We start from the raw sequence: 14,109 nt of genomic DNA on the forward strand, positions 1-14,109 counted from the left end.
CATCCGCCTTATTTGCAAGACTCCTTGCATTAAAATAGATGCCATCCAGCCTTGCCCTTATATATTTGCCCTGTCTACCAAGCTGACTTGTTTTTTTCTCTATAATTGGCAGCACATCCCCCCCTATTTCAGCTCCCCTCTGTATCCCATCCCCCTGCCAAGTTAGTTTAAACCCCCCCCAACAGTGCTAGCAAACCTCCCCGCAAGGATATTTGTCCCGCTCTGGTTCAGGTGCAACCCGTCCGACTTGTACAAGTCCCACCTTTCCCAGAAGCAGGCCCAGTGATCCAGGAAAGTAAAACCCTCCCCCCTACACCAACTCTTTAGCCATGCATTCATCTGCTCTATCCTCCCATTCCTATACTTACTAGCACGTGGCACTTGGAGTAATCCAGAGATTACAACCTTTGAGGTCCTGCTCTTTAATCTGTTACCTAGCTCCCTAAATTCTTGATGCAGGACCTCATCCCTCTTTTTACCTATGTCGTTGGTACCAATGTGGACCACGACCATTGGCTGTTCACCCTCCCCCTTCCTAAACATAATTTTTCGCTCTTACAGTTTCACCCCAACAGTTGACTAGCCGTTCCTGTCTTACGTCTGTACAAGTGACATCACAAGTTGGTGCAAGCAGATCAAGTCAGCTGTCTGTTATGCCAGTGTCTGCAAAATGTCAATAAATGTCAAGTATTTCAGCGGGCACTACGGTGCCATTTTAAATTTTCCTCCAACACCTTGTATTAAATGCCAACATACTATTAGCCTTGCGAATTGCTGGCTATACCTGCATGTTAACTTTCAGTGTTTTTTGTACAAGGACATCCAAAATCCCTTCGAACACCAACATTTAAAGGTTCCCCAACATTTAAAAATATTCTTTATTTCTATTCTTCCTACCAAAATGAATAACCTCACACTTCCCCACATTATACTCCATCTGCCACCTTCTTTCCCACTCACTTAACTTGTTTATGTCCCTTTGCAGGCTCTTTATGTCCACCTCGCAGCTCATTTTCCCACCTAACTTTGTATCATCAGCAAATTTGTACACTTTACACTCGGTCCTTCATCTAAATCATTCATATAGATTGTAAATAGCTAAAGCCCCAGCATTGATCCTTGCAGCACCCACAATAACAGTCTGCCAACCTGAAAATTACCCGTTTATTCCTATTCTCTGTCCTCATATAAACCACACGGTCTTAGAGATCGTCCGCGGGTACAATTCTAGACTCGACGGGGAATGTAGCTGAGCCAGTGGAAATATGGAAGCAAGGAGCGGGGTAACCGTGATTGGCGGTGATCTGGATCATGCTGAGCCCCAGCCGAGCTATGCTGGGAGCTGTTCTGTTTCCATTTTTTCCTTATTCAATCACGGGATGTGGGCGTCGCTGGCAAGGCCATCATTTATTGTCCATCCTCAGTTGCTCTTGAGTAGGCGGTGGTGAGCCGCTGCAGTACGCAGTGCTGTTATGGTGGTGGGGCTGGGAGGCGGGGTGGGAGGGGGCGGTGGCGGCGGGGAGAATTCCAGGATTTGGTCCAAAAGATGTTGAATTAATGGCGATATATTTCCAAGTCAGCCTGCGTGATTGGGAGGTGGTCGTTCACCCATGTGCCTGCTGCCATGTCCTTCTATGTGGAAGAGGTCGCGGGTTTCGGAGGTGCTGCCACAGAAGCCTTGGCGAGTTGCTGCAGTGCATCTTGTAGATGGTACACACTGCAGCCATGGTGTGCCGGTGGAGGAGGGAGTGAATGTTAAGGTGATGGATGGGGTGCCAAACAAGCAGGATATTTTGTCCTGGATGGTGTCGACCTTCTTGAGTGTTGTTGGAGCTGCACTCATCCAGGCAAGTGGAGAGCATTCCATCACACTCCTGACTTTTGCCTTGTAAACGGAGGAAAGGATTTGGGGAGAAACAAAATGAGACACTCGGAAAAACCCAGCCTCTGATCTGCTCTTGTAGCTACAGCATTTATGTGGCTGTTTCCGTTAAGGTTCTGGCCGTGGGATAACCCACGATGTTGCTGGTGTTGGATTCATCGATAGTAATGCAAGTAAATGTCAAGGGGTGGTGCTTATACACTCTCTTGTTGGAGATGCCTCTTGTGTGGCGGGAAAGTTACTTGCCACTTATTAGCTCCAACCTGAATGTGGTCCAGCACTTGCGGCATGTGGGCACGGACTGCTTAATTATCAGAGGAGTAGCGAATGGAGCTGAGCACTGGGTAATCAACAGCAAACATCCCCACTTCTGACCTTATGTTGGAGGGAAGGTCATTCATGAAGCAGCTGAAGATGTTTGGGCCTAGGGCACTGCCCTGAGGCACTCCAGCAGCGATGTCCTGTGGCTGAGGTCATTGACCTCCACAACCATCTTCCTTTAAGCTAGGTGTGACTCAAAGGGGGTGGGATTCACATTGACTATAAGATCAGCTTAGGGGCGAGTTGAGTAACTGGGTGGAAGCCTGCAGGAGAACAAAGCAGAGTGGGCTGTTGAAGGATCATCAGGGACTTTTTTCCCCATCTGAGCCAAACTGGTACCAAATCAGGTCCATTCCATTGGCATTGCTGGAGGAACAAAAACCAAGATCCATCTAATTCACCTTCTCCCATCCTGGTAGGCGCAGGGTACAATGATAATGGAGTTGTTGACTAATCACAGCAATCAATCTCATTCAATTAGCCTACAGCAGACCCAGACATGAGATGAGGAAACCCCACAGTGGTGGAGAGCTTTGGGAACCATAGATCCAAAGTCACCTGTTCCTCCCCAGCCACGCTACACTTATCACATGTCATGTCTCAAGTTACTGATACACTTTCCGCAAGAGAAGTCTCTTCAATGTGCAGGGAATATCTGCTTCCAGCATCTCCCTGGGGATCCTGTTCCATAGATTGACTGATTGTTTGCTGCAATAACATTATTGCAGATTCATTTTTTGGTAAAATAATTACAAGGCTAATGAAATGTTAGGCTTTATCTCAAAGGGGGCTGAAATACAGAGAGCTGGATTTATGCTACAGTTGTATGAAGCTCTGGTCAGACCCATCTGGAGAAACTGTGTTCAGTTCTGGGCACCGCACCTCAGGAAGGATGAATTGAACTTGGAGGGGGTGCAGCGCAGATTCACCAGAATGATACCGGGGCTAAAAGGGGTAAATTATGAGGAAGGGGTGCAGAGACTGGACAAGTATTCCCTCAAGTGTAGGAGGTTAACGGGTGATCTACTTGAGGTGTTTAAGATGATTAAAGGAGTTGATAGTGTAGATAGAGAGAAACTACGTCCAGAAAAAGGGAGCACAACCACAAAATTAGAGCTAGGCCGTTCAGGGGTGATGTCAGGAAGCAATTATTCACAAAAAAGTTAGTGGAAACCTGGAGATCCCTCCCCCAAAAACATGTAGCTGTTAGAGTTCAGTTACACATTTCAAAACGGAATGTTGTGTTAAGTAAGGGTATTTAGGGATATCGAACCAAGGTGGGCAAATCGGGTTAGGATACAGATGAGCCATGATCTCATTGAATGTGGGACAGGCTCGATGGGCTGAACCACCTACTCCTGATCCTGTGTTCCTATTTAACCCCTTGAGTCAGATGGATTTGCCAATATGCCCACATTGAGCAAAATACAATGGAGCAGCACGAGGTGCTGGGAATGGGGGACCGGCCCACCAGTTACTGTAGTATCCCATCTGATCCCAGACATCACCAATCATCTAACAGCGAGTGTTCCTTACCGAAACAACACAGGTTTCTCATGATCAGATGATCAAGCCATTTCTCCAATATCAATAAGCTTCTTGAAACGTTCAGATTAAGAGTTCAAAGATTTATTGAGCATACAGATCATGCAATAGCAAATAAACATACACTAAAAAGATCAGGCTTCCAAACACACCCGATCGTCAGGGAATCAAATGGATTACATTTCTGAGCTCAGTATTCAGGCCCTTCAAACCATTGCAATCGAAATCCTCATTACTCTCTGCCACTTTATTCATTCCTTTCTAAGCTACAGGTTCCCTTGTCCAAATGTCCATCAGTAGAAGCTACACAGCCCTGACCATGTCTGCCTCACGTGTGCAGTTTTCCACCTTTACACTGCAGAATGGTGACCAATGGGTAATTTTACAACACTTCTATTGATTGACGTGGGTGAAGATGGGAACATCTCGCTTCCCACTTCCTCGGGAATAAAACTCCGGATAAGGAGAATCTCACAGGACCCGCCCCTTATCAGTAACTTCAGTTAATAAAGCTGGTGTCCTTACTGTTTCCACTGGGCTCATGAGCTCGGTATAACTTATTTACTTCGTTATCTTATCAAGCATTTAGCTTTTTTCACACATAATTGCTATTCTACCAAATAAAATCTTTACTTATAATTAAATGTTTGATTCTGTAAAGTCCAGAACCAACTATTTCCCCCACTCTGCTGAAACCCCAATTAAAAAGATGAGATCTACACAGAGGTTCTCCTTTTACCACGACTATCTGTTGCCCTTGCACCTGTTATCAGTGCTGAATGCTCCCTGAAGCTTAGGAATCTCTACACAATGGTAGGTCTTCAATGAAGTTCCCTCATTAAGCAGGAGATCACTTCCTCCTGAACTGGGCCAGATCTCTACGGTCAGTCTCGGTTCAGCAGCCCAGTGGTCACTACTTAAAAATGGAATGGTATTTAACACAGCAAAGGCTACAAGCTCCCACACCCCTGCAGTATGAAGAGGAATCAATAGCGATATAAGAATAGCACACACCTAGTTGGAGATTAACCCTTTGCTGACAGTTTCCTTGGGTTAAACAAGTTGAAGGTGAGGCAGAGCCGTAATCGAGCGAGGCTGTGAAACACACGGAGACGGGATCACGGGCTCCGGGCGCTCGCTGATATGGTCGGTCACCTTCATTCTTCCACAACCGAGCACTCAAGGTCATCCGGACTCAAATCGAACCCCTCGTTCGCACATTGATCCTTCAACATCAGCTTCACCTACATCACAGACAGGAGAAAGGATGAGTGTTGCAGCAAGGATGGGGAGGGAAGAGAGATAGACAGAGAGATAGACAGAGAGAGACAGTGACAGAGATAGACAATGTATGAGAAATATAGAGACAGAGACAGTGACAGAGAGAGAGCAAGAGAGAGATAGACAGAGAGAGACAGTGAAAGAGAGAGAAAGACAGAGTCAGAGAGAGAAAGATAGAGACAGATGGAGAGAGAGAGAACAGAGGGTGTGTGAGAAACAGGGAGAGAGACAGACAGGCAGAGAGAGAGAGACAGTGAGGGATAGAATGGGGGAGAAACAGCGACATACAGAGAGAGGAAGAGACAGAGGGGGAGAGAGAGACACAGAGAAAATGAGCGACAAAGTGATTTGATCCTACCCTCAGCAAGTCATTCAGCCCCTCGAGCCTGTTACACAGGAACATGAGGAGGCCATTCAGCCCCACGAGCCTGTTACACAGGAACAGGAGGAGGCCATTCAGCCGCTAGAGCCTGTCACACAGGAACAGGAGGAGGCCATTCAGCCCTTCGAGCCTGTTACACAGGAACAGGAGGAGGTCATTCAGGCCCTCGAGCCTGTTACACAGGAACAAGAGGAGGCCATTCAGCCCCTCGAGCCTGTTACACAGGAACAGGTGGAGGCAATTCAGCCCCTCGAGCCTGTTACACAGGAACATGAGGAGGCCATTCAGCCCCTCGAGCCTGTTACACAGAAACAGGAGGAGGCCATTCAGCCCCTCGAGCCTGTCACACAGGAACATGAGGAGGCCATTCAGCCCCTACAGCCTATTACACAGGAGCAGGAGGAGGCAGTTCTGCGCTCGAACCTGCTACAAAAGAACAGGAGGAGGCAATTCAGCCCTTCCAGCCTGTTACACAGGAACAGGAGGAGGCCATCCAGCCCCTACAGCCTATTACACAGGAACAGGAGGAGGTCATTCAGCCCTCGAACCTGCTACACAGGAACAGGATGAGGCCATTCATCCCCTCGAGCCTGTTACACAGGAACAGGAGGAGACCATTCAGCCCCTCGAGCCTGTTGAACAGGAACAGAAGGAGGCCATTCAGACCCTCGAGCCTGTTACACAGGAACAGGAGGAGGCCATTCAGCCCCTTGATCCTGATACACAGGAACCTGAGGAGCCCATTCAGCCCCTCGAACCTGTTACACAGGAATACGAAGAGGGCATTCAGGCCCTCAAGCCTAGTACATACGACCAGGAGAAGGTCTTTCAGCCCTTCGAGCCTATTACACAGGCGAAGGAGCAGGCCAATCATCCCCTCGAGCCTATTACATAGGACCAGGAGGAGGTGATTCAGCCCCTCGAGCCTGTTACACAGCAACAGGAGGAGGCCATTCAGCCCCTTGATCCTGATACACAGGAACCTGAGGAGCCCATTCAGCCCCTCGATCCTGTTACACAGGAACAGGAGGAGGGCATTCAGGCCCTCAAGCCAAGTACATAGGACCAGGAGAAGGTCGTTCAGCCCTTCGAGCCTGTTACACAGGCGAAGGAGGAGGCCAATCATCCCCTCGAGCCTATTACATAGGACCTGGAGGAGGCCAATCATCCCCTCGAGCTTATTACACAAGAACAGGAGGTGCCCATTCAGCCCCTCGAGCTGCGCTGTCCCACAGCTCTATGAATGAGGTGGTCTGGGTGACAGGATGATATCCAGAGGGGGAAGTGGAGCTGGTTACATATCTGATGTGTTGATGCCCATCAGTGAATTCAGACAGCGAGAGGGAGGATCTGCAGTCGCCCTGTGTTTGCTCTCAGTGCAGTGCAGTCTCTCACCCTCTCCACAGCGATTCTCTTCGCCGTTTCATCATCGAGTTTTGTCATTGAAGTGATCTGCACATCAATCCGCTTGTACTGAATATCTAAAAACAACAGTCACAACTTCAAAAGGTTAAACACGCTGAGAGATTAGCGCAGGTCACGGGATGTATTTAGAACTCTTGCTCCCCTCCATTTCATGCTCTCTTTCCCCCATTTTACATTCGCTCTTTCCTTTCCATCTCCTTTAATCACTTTTTATCTCACCCCTCTTGTGTCCAGGCTGCTCTCTCTGTATATTCGTTCTCTGCCCTCCGTTCTCTCGCCTGCTTTTGTTCCCTCTCCCTATGTGATCGCTTGTCTCTCTGTGCGGCATTCCCTCACACCTCTGCCCCATCACTCAGAGAGAGAGAGAGAGAGAGAGAGAGCAAGGAGAAGAGCGAGACAGTGAGACTGAGAATCAGGGAGAGAAGGCGAGAGAGAAACAGAGAGAGAGAGAGGAAAGAGAGAGACAGAGAGAGAGAGAGGAAATAGAGAGACAGAGAGAATCAGAGAGAGAAGGCGAGAGAGAAACAGAGAGAGAGAGAGGAAAGAGAGAGACAGAGAGAGAGAGAGAGAGAAGGCGAGAGAGAAACAGAGAGAGAGACAGAGAGAGAGACAGAGAGAGAGAATCGGAGAGAGAAGGAGAGAGAGAAACAGAGACAGAATGAGAGAAGGCAAGAGAGAGACAGAGAGAATCAGAGAGAGAGAGAGAGAGAGAGAGAGAAGGCAAGCGAGAGAGAGAGAGAAGCCGAGAGAGAGACAGAGAGAGAGAATCGGAGAGAGAAGGAGAGAGAGAGACAGAGACAGAATGAGAGAAGGCAAGAGAGAGGCAGAGAGAATCAGAGAGAGAGAGAGACAGAGAGAGCAACAATCAGCGAGGGAATGAGAATGAGACAGAGAGAGAATCAGAGAGAGAGGAGAGAGACAGAATCAGTGAGATAAGGCGAGAGAGAGAGAGAATCAGAGAGAGAAGGAGAGAGAAACAGAGGGAGAGACAATGAGAGAGAGTCAGTCAGAGAGAGAGACAGAGTCAAGAAGTAGAGACAGAGACAGAGATACGGAGAGGGAAAGAGGGAGGCAGCGGGAGACATAGGTAGAAAGTGAGAGAGACAGAAATAAAGAGGGACACATAGACAGAGAGAATAAATCAACGAGAGAGAGGAACTTGAGCTGGAAGCCTAGAAAAGATTTGTGAAGTTGCAGATTATATATTCCCGTGATTTCCCCAATGATTTTACATACAGAATACAAGAGACAGCAACTTCTGTTGTGACAGCACTGAAAAGGCAAAACCAGTGACTGAAAGCGATGGCGATTCCTGCACAGACCGATCGCACACCTGTTGTTGAAAGATTCTGCCCTGATATATTTCCGCCAGACTAAGACAGAGGGAGCGATTTCATTTCCCTGTGTTACTGAAAATTTGCAATACTCTTACCTTCACCAGAATCCACCCGAGGGTCGGGAGATTCCTCAGGTTTGGACAGAGCAGTCGGAGAGGGTCGAATAAAGATAACATAAATTCCACGAGGATTCTGACTGATTGATGGAGTGGAGAGAAGACAGGAGTGAGAGAGAGAGAGAGAGAGAGAGACAGAGAGACAGAGAGAGAGAGAGAGAGAGAGAGAGAGGGAAAGACAGAGAGACAGACAGAGAGACAGACAGAGAGACAGACAGGGAGAGACAGACAGGGAGAGACAGACAGAGAGATACAGAGAGAGAGAGACAGACAGAGAGACAGACAGAGAGACAGACAGAGAGAGACAGAGATAGACAGAGAGAGAGAGACAGAGAGAGAGAGAGAGAGAGAGGCAGACAGAGAGACAGAGAGACAGACAGAGAGACAGACAGACAGAGAGACAGGCAGAGAAACAGACAGAGAAAGAAAGACAGAGACAGCACAAAAGTGAGAGAACAGGAGTGAAATAGAATAGCTGAGAGCGACGGGCAGTAGAATAGGGGGAAAGAAGTCATGAGAGAGATACGGAGTCAGAGTAGTGAGAGCAAACAGGAGCGAGATTAGCATGATTGAGCGAGAATAACCTCACACAACTCAGACGCAGCTTTGCCTGTCCCTCTATCACAACAGCCCACTCATAGTCACGAAAGCCCACTCCAGTCAATCACTGCATCCCACTCTCCTCAGCACTTGCTTCACACAAACATCAATTACAACATCCAAATCCTATCGAAATCCTCATCCCACTGGCCTCGGAATCCTCATCCCACTCCAATCAGTCTGCTCATAACGCTCCTCTCAGTCTCCTCATAACGCTCCTCTCAGTCTCCTCATAACGCTCCCCTCAGTCTCCTCACAACACTCGCCTCAGTCTCCTCACAACACTTCCCTCAGTATCCTCATAACACTCCCCTCAGTCTCCTCATAACACTCCCCTCAGTCTCCTCACAACACTCCCCTCAGTCTCCTCATAACACTCCCCTCAGTATCCTCACAACACTCCCCTCAGTCTCCTCACAACACTTCCCTCAGTCTCCAAACACTCCCCTCAGTCTCCTCATAACACTCCCCTCAGTCTCCTCATAACACTTCCCTCAGTCTCCTCACAACACTCCACTCAGTCTCCTCATAAAACTCCCCTCAGTCTCCTCATAACACTTCCCTCAGTCTCCTCATAACACGCCCCTCAGTCTCCTCACAACGCTCCACTCAGTCTCCTCATAACACTCCCCTCAGTCTCCTCATAACACTCCCCTCAGTCTCCTCATAACACTTCCCTCAGTCTCCTCATAACACTCCCCTCAGTCTACTCATAACACTCCCCTCAGTCTCCTCATAACACTTCCCTCAGTCTCCTCATAACACTCCACTCAGTCTCCTCACAACACTGCCCTCAGTCTCCTCACAACGCTCCCCTCAGTCTCCTCATAGCACTCCCCTCAGTCTCCTCACAACACTCCCCTCAGTCTCCTCATAATGCGCCCCTCAGTCTCCTCACAACACTCCACTCAGACTCCTCATAACACTCCCCTCAAGTCTCCTCACAACACTCCCCTCAGTCTCCTCACAACACTCGCATCAGTCTCCTCACAACACTCCCCTCAGTCTCCTCATAACACTCCCCTCAGTCTCCTCACAACACACCCCTCAGTCTCCTCACAACACTCGCCTCAGTCTCCTCACAACACTTCCCTCAGTCTCCTCATAACACTCCCCTCAGTCTCCTCATAACACTCCCCTCAGTCTCCTCACAACACTCCCCTCAGTCTCCTCATAACACTCCCCTCAGTCTCCTCACAACACTTCCCTCAGTCTCCTAACACTCCCCTCAGTCTCCTCATAACACTCCCCTCAGTCTCCTCATAACACTCCCCTCAGTCTCCTCATAACGCTCCCCTCAGTCTCCTCATAACACTCCCCTCGGTCTCCTCACAACACTCCCCTCAGTCTCCTCATAACACTCACCTCAGTCTCCTCATCACACTCCCCTCAGTCTCCTCATAACACTCCCCTCAGTCTCCTCATAACGCTCCCCTCAGTCTCCTCATAACACTCCCCTCAGTCTCCTCATAACACTCTCCTCAGTCTCCTCATAACACTCCCCTCAGTCTCCTCATAACACTCCCCTCAGTCTCCTCACAACACTCCCCTCAGTCTCCTCATAACACTCCCCTCAGTCTCCTCACAACACTCCCCTCAATCTCCTCATAACACTCCCCTCAGTCTCCTCACAACACTCCCCTCGGTCTCCTCATAACACTCCCCTCAGTCCCCTCACAACACTCCCCTCAGTCTCCTCATAACACTCCCCTCAGTCTCCTCACAACACTCCCCTCAGTCTCCTCACAATACTCCCCTCGGTCTCCTCATAACACTCCCCTCAGTCTCCTCATAACACTCCCTTCAGTCTCCTCACAACACTGCCCTCAGTCTCCTCATAACACTCCCCTCAGTCTCCTCATAACACTCCCCTCAGTCTCCTCATAACACTCCCCTCAGTCTCCTCAGAACACTCCCCTCAGTCTCCTCACAACACTCCCCTCAGTCTCCTCACAACACTCCCCTCAGTCTCCTCACAACACTCCGCTCAGTCTCCACATAACACTCCCCTCAGTCTCCTCACAACATTCCCCTCAGTCTCCTCATAACACTCCCCTCAGTCTCCTCACAACACTCCCCTCAGTCTCCTCATAACACTCTCTCAGTCTCCTCACAACACTCCCCTCAGTCTCCTCACAACACTCCCCTCAGTCTCCTCATAACACTCCCCTCAAGTCTCCTCACAACACTCCCCTCAGTCTCCTCACAACACTCGCATCAGTCTCCTCACAACACTCCCCTCAATCTCCTCACAACACACCCCTCAGTCTCCTCACAACACTCGCCTCAGTCTCCTCACAACACTTCCCTCAGTCTCCTCATAACACTCCCCTCAGTCTCCTCATAACACTCCCCTCAGTCTCCTCACAACACTCCCCTCAGTCTCCTCACAACACTCCCCTCAGTCTCCTCACAACACTCCCCTCAGTCTCCTAACACTCCCCTCAGTCTCCTCATAACACTCCCCTCAGTCTCCTCAAACACTCCCCTCAGTCTCCTCATAACGCTCCCCTCAGTCTCCTCATAACACTCCCCTCGGTCTCCTCACAACACTCCCCTCAGTCTCCTCATAACACTCCTCTCAGTCTCCTCATCACACTCCCCTCAGTCTCCTCATAACACTCCCCTCAGTCTCCTCATAACACTCCCCTCAGTCTCCTCAGAACACTCCCCTCAGTCTCCTCACAACACTCCCCTCAGTCTCCTCACAACACTCCCCTCAGTCTCCTCACAACACTCCGCTCAGTCTCCACATAACACTCCCCTCAGTCTCCTCACAACATTCCCCTCAGTCTCCTCATAACACTCCCCTCAGTCTCCTCACAACACTCCCCTCAGTCTCCTCATAACACTCCCTCAGTCTCCTCACAACACTCCCCTCAGTCTCCTCACAACACTCCCCTCAGTCTCCTCACAACACTCCCCTCAGTCCCCTCATAACACTCTCCTCAGTCTCCTCATAACGCTCCACTCAGTCTCCTCAGAACACTCCCCTCAGTCTCCTCACAACACTCCCCTCAGTCTCCTCACAACACTCCCCTCAGTCTCCTCACAACACTCCCCTCAGTCTCCTCATAACACTCCCCTCAGTCTCCTCATAACACTCCCCTCAGTCTCCTCACAACACTCCCCTCAGTCTCCTCATAACACTCCCCTCAGTCTCCTCATAACACTCCCCTCAGTCTCCTCATAACACTCCGCTCAATCTCCTCATAACACTCCCCTCAGTCTCCTCACAACACTCCCCTCAGTCTCCTCACAACACTCCCCACAGTCTCCTCACAACACTCCCCTCAGTCTCCTCATAACACTCCCCTCAGTCTCCTCATAACACTCCCCTCAGTCTCCTCATAACACTCCCCTCAGTCTCCTCATAACACTCCCCTCAGTCTCCTCATAACACTCCCCTCAGTCTCCTCATAACGCTGCCCTCAGTCTCCTCACAACGCTCCCCTCAGTCTCCTCATAACACTCCCCTCAGTCTCCTCATAACACTCCCCTCAGTCTCCTCATAACACTCTCCTCAGTCTCCTCATAACACTCTCCTCAGTCTCCTCACAACACTCCCCTCAGTCTCCTCATAACACTCCCCTCAGTCTCCTCACAACACTCCCCTCAGTCTCCTCATAACACTCCCTCAGTCTCCTCACAACACTCCCCTCAGTCTCCTCATAACACTCCCCTCAGTCTCCTCACAACACTCCCCTCAGTCTCCTCACAACACTCCCCTCAGTCTCCTCATAACAATCCCCTCAGTCTCCTTAAACACTCCCCTCAGTCTCCTCATAACTCTCCCCTCAGTCTCCTCACAACACTCCCCTCAGTCTCCTCATAACACTCCCCTCAGTCTCCTCACAACACTCCCCTCAGTCTCCTCTTAACACTCCCCTCAGTCTCCTCACAACACTCCCCTCAGTCTCCTCATAACACTCCCCTCAGTCTACTCACAACACTCCCCTCAGTCTCCTCACAACACTCCCCTCAGTCTCCTCCTTCCACTCCCCTCAGTCTCCTCATAACACTACCTTCAGTCTCCTCACAACACTCCCCTCAGTCTCCTCACAACACTCTCCACAGACTCCTCACAACACTCCCCTCAGTCTCCTCATAACACTCCCCTCAGTCTCCTCACAACACTCCCCTCAGTCTCCTCACAACACTCCCCTCAGTCTCCTCATAACACTCCCCTCAGTCTCCTCACAACACTCCCCTCAGTCTCCTCACAACACTCCCCTCGGTCTCCTCACAACACTCCCCTCGGTCTCCTCACAAAACTCCCCTCGGTCTCCTCATAGCACTCCACTCAGTCTCCTCATAACACTCCCCTCAGTCTCCTCATAGCACTCCCCTCAGTCTCCTCACAGCACTCCCCTCAGTCTCCTCACAACACTCCCCTCAGTCTCCTCATAACACTCCCCTCAGTCTACTCATAACACTCTCCTCAGTCTCCTCATAACACTCCCCTCAGTCTCCTCACAACACTCCCCTCAGTCTCCTCATAACACTCCCCTCAGTCTCCTCACAACACTCCCCTCAGTCTCCTCATAACACTCCCCACAGTCTCCTCATAACACTTCCCTCAATCTCCTCATAACACTCCCCTCAGTCTCCTCACAACACGCCCCTCAGTCTCCTCATAACACTCCCCTCAGTCTCCTCATAACACTCCCCTCAGTCTCCTCATAACACTCCCCTCAGTCTCCTCATAACACTCCCCTCAGTCTCCTCAGAACACTCCCCTCAGTCTCCTCACAACACTCCCCTCAGTCTCCTCACAACACTCCCCTCAGTCTCCTCACAACACTCCCCTCAGTCTCCTCACAACACTCCGCTCAGTCTCCACATAACACTCCCCTCAGTCTCCTCACAACATTCCCCTCAGTCTCCTCATAACACTCCCCTCAGTCTCCTCACAACACTCCACTCAGTCTCCTCATAACACTCCCTCAGTCTCCTCACAACACTCCCCTCAGTCTCCTCACAACACTCCCCTCAGTCTCCTCACAACACTCCCCTCAGTCTCCTCATAACACTCCCCTCAGTCTCCTCATAACGCTCCGCTCAGTCTCCTCAGAACACTCCCCTCAGTCTCCTCATAACACTCCCCTCAGTCTCCTCATAACACTCCCCTCAGTCTCCTCATAACACTCCCCTCAGTCTCCTCATAACACTCCCCTCAGTCTCCTCATAACACTCCCCTCAGTCTCCTCATAACACTCC

At 50.1% G+C, this 14,109-nt stretch overlaps 1 long non-coding RNA gene across 1 annotated transcript; it reads right to left on the reverse strand.

Moving 5' to 3' along the window:
* Positions 1-3,816: 3,816 nt before the first annotated feature.
* On the reverse strand, positions 3,817-6,923 carry LOC147091439 (uncharacterized). Its single transcript, XR_015075210.1, has 2 exons — positions 6,807-6,923; positions 3,817-4,992 (listed from the first exon to the last, which is right to left on the reverse strand). It is a non-coding gene; the product is annotated as an uncharacterized LOC147091439 (long non-coding RNA).
* Positions 6,924-14,109: the final 7,186 nt, after the last annotated feature.

Source organism: Somniosus microcephalus, unplaced genomic scaffold (genome assembly GCF_052327205.1).
Source record: "Somniosus microcephalus isolate GS21.2 unplaced genomic scaffold, FLI_Smic_1.0 unresolved_chr3, whole genome shotgun sequence".
NCBI classification, from domain to species: domain Eukaryota; kingdom Metazoa; phylum Chordata; class Chondrichthyes; order Squaliformes; family Somniosidae; genus Somniosus; species Somniosus microcephalus.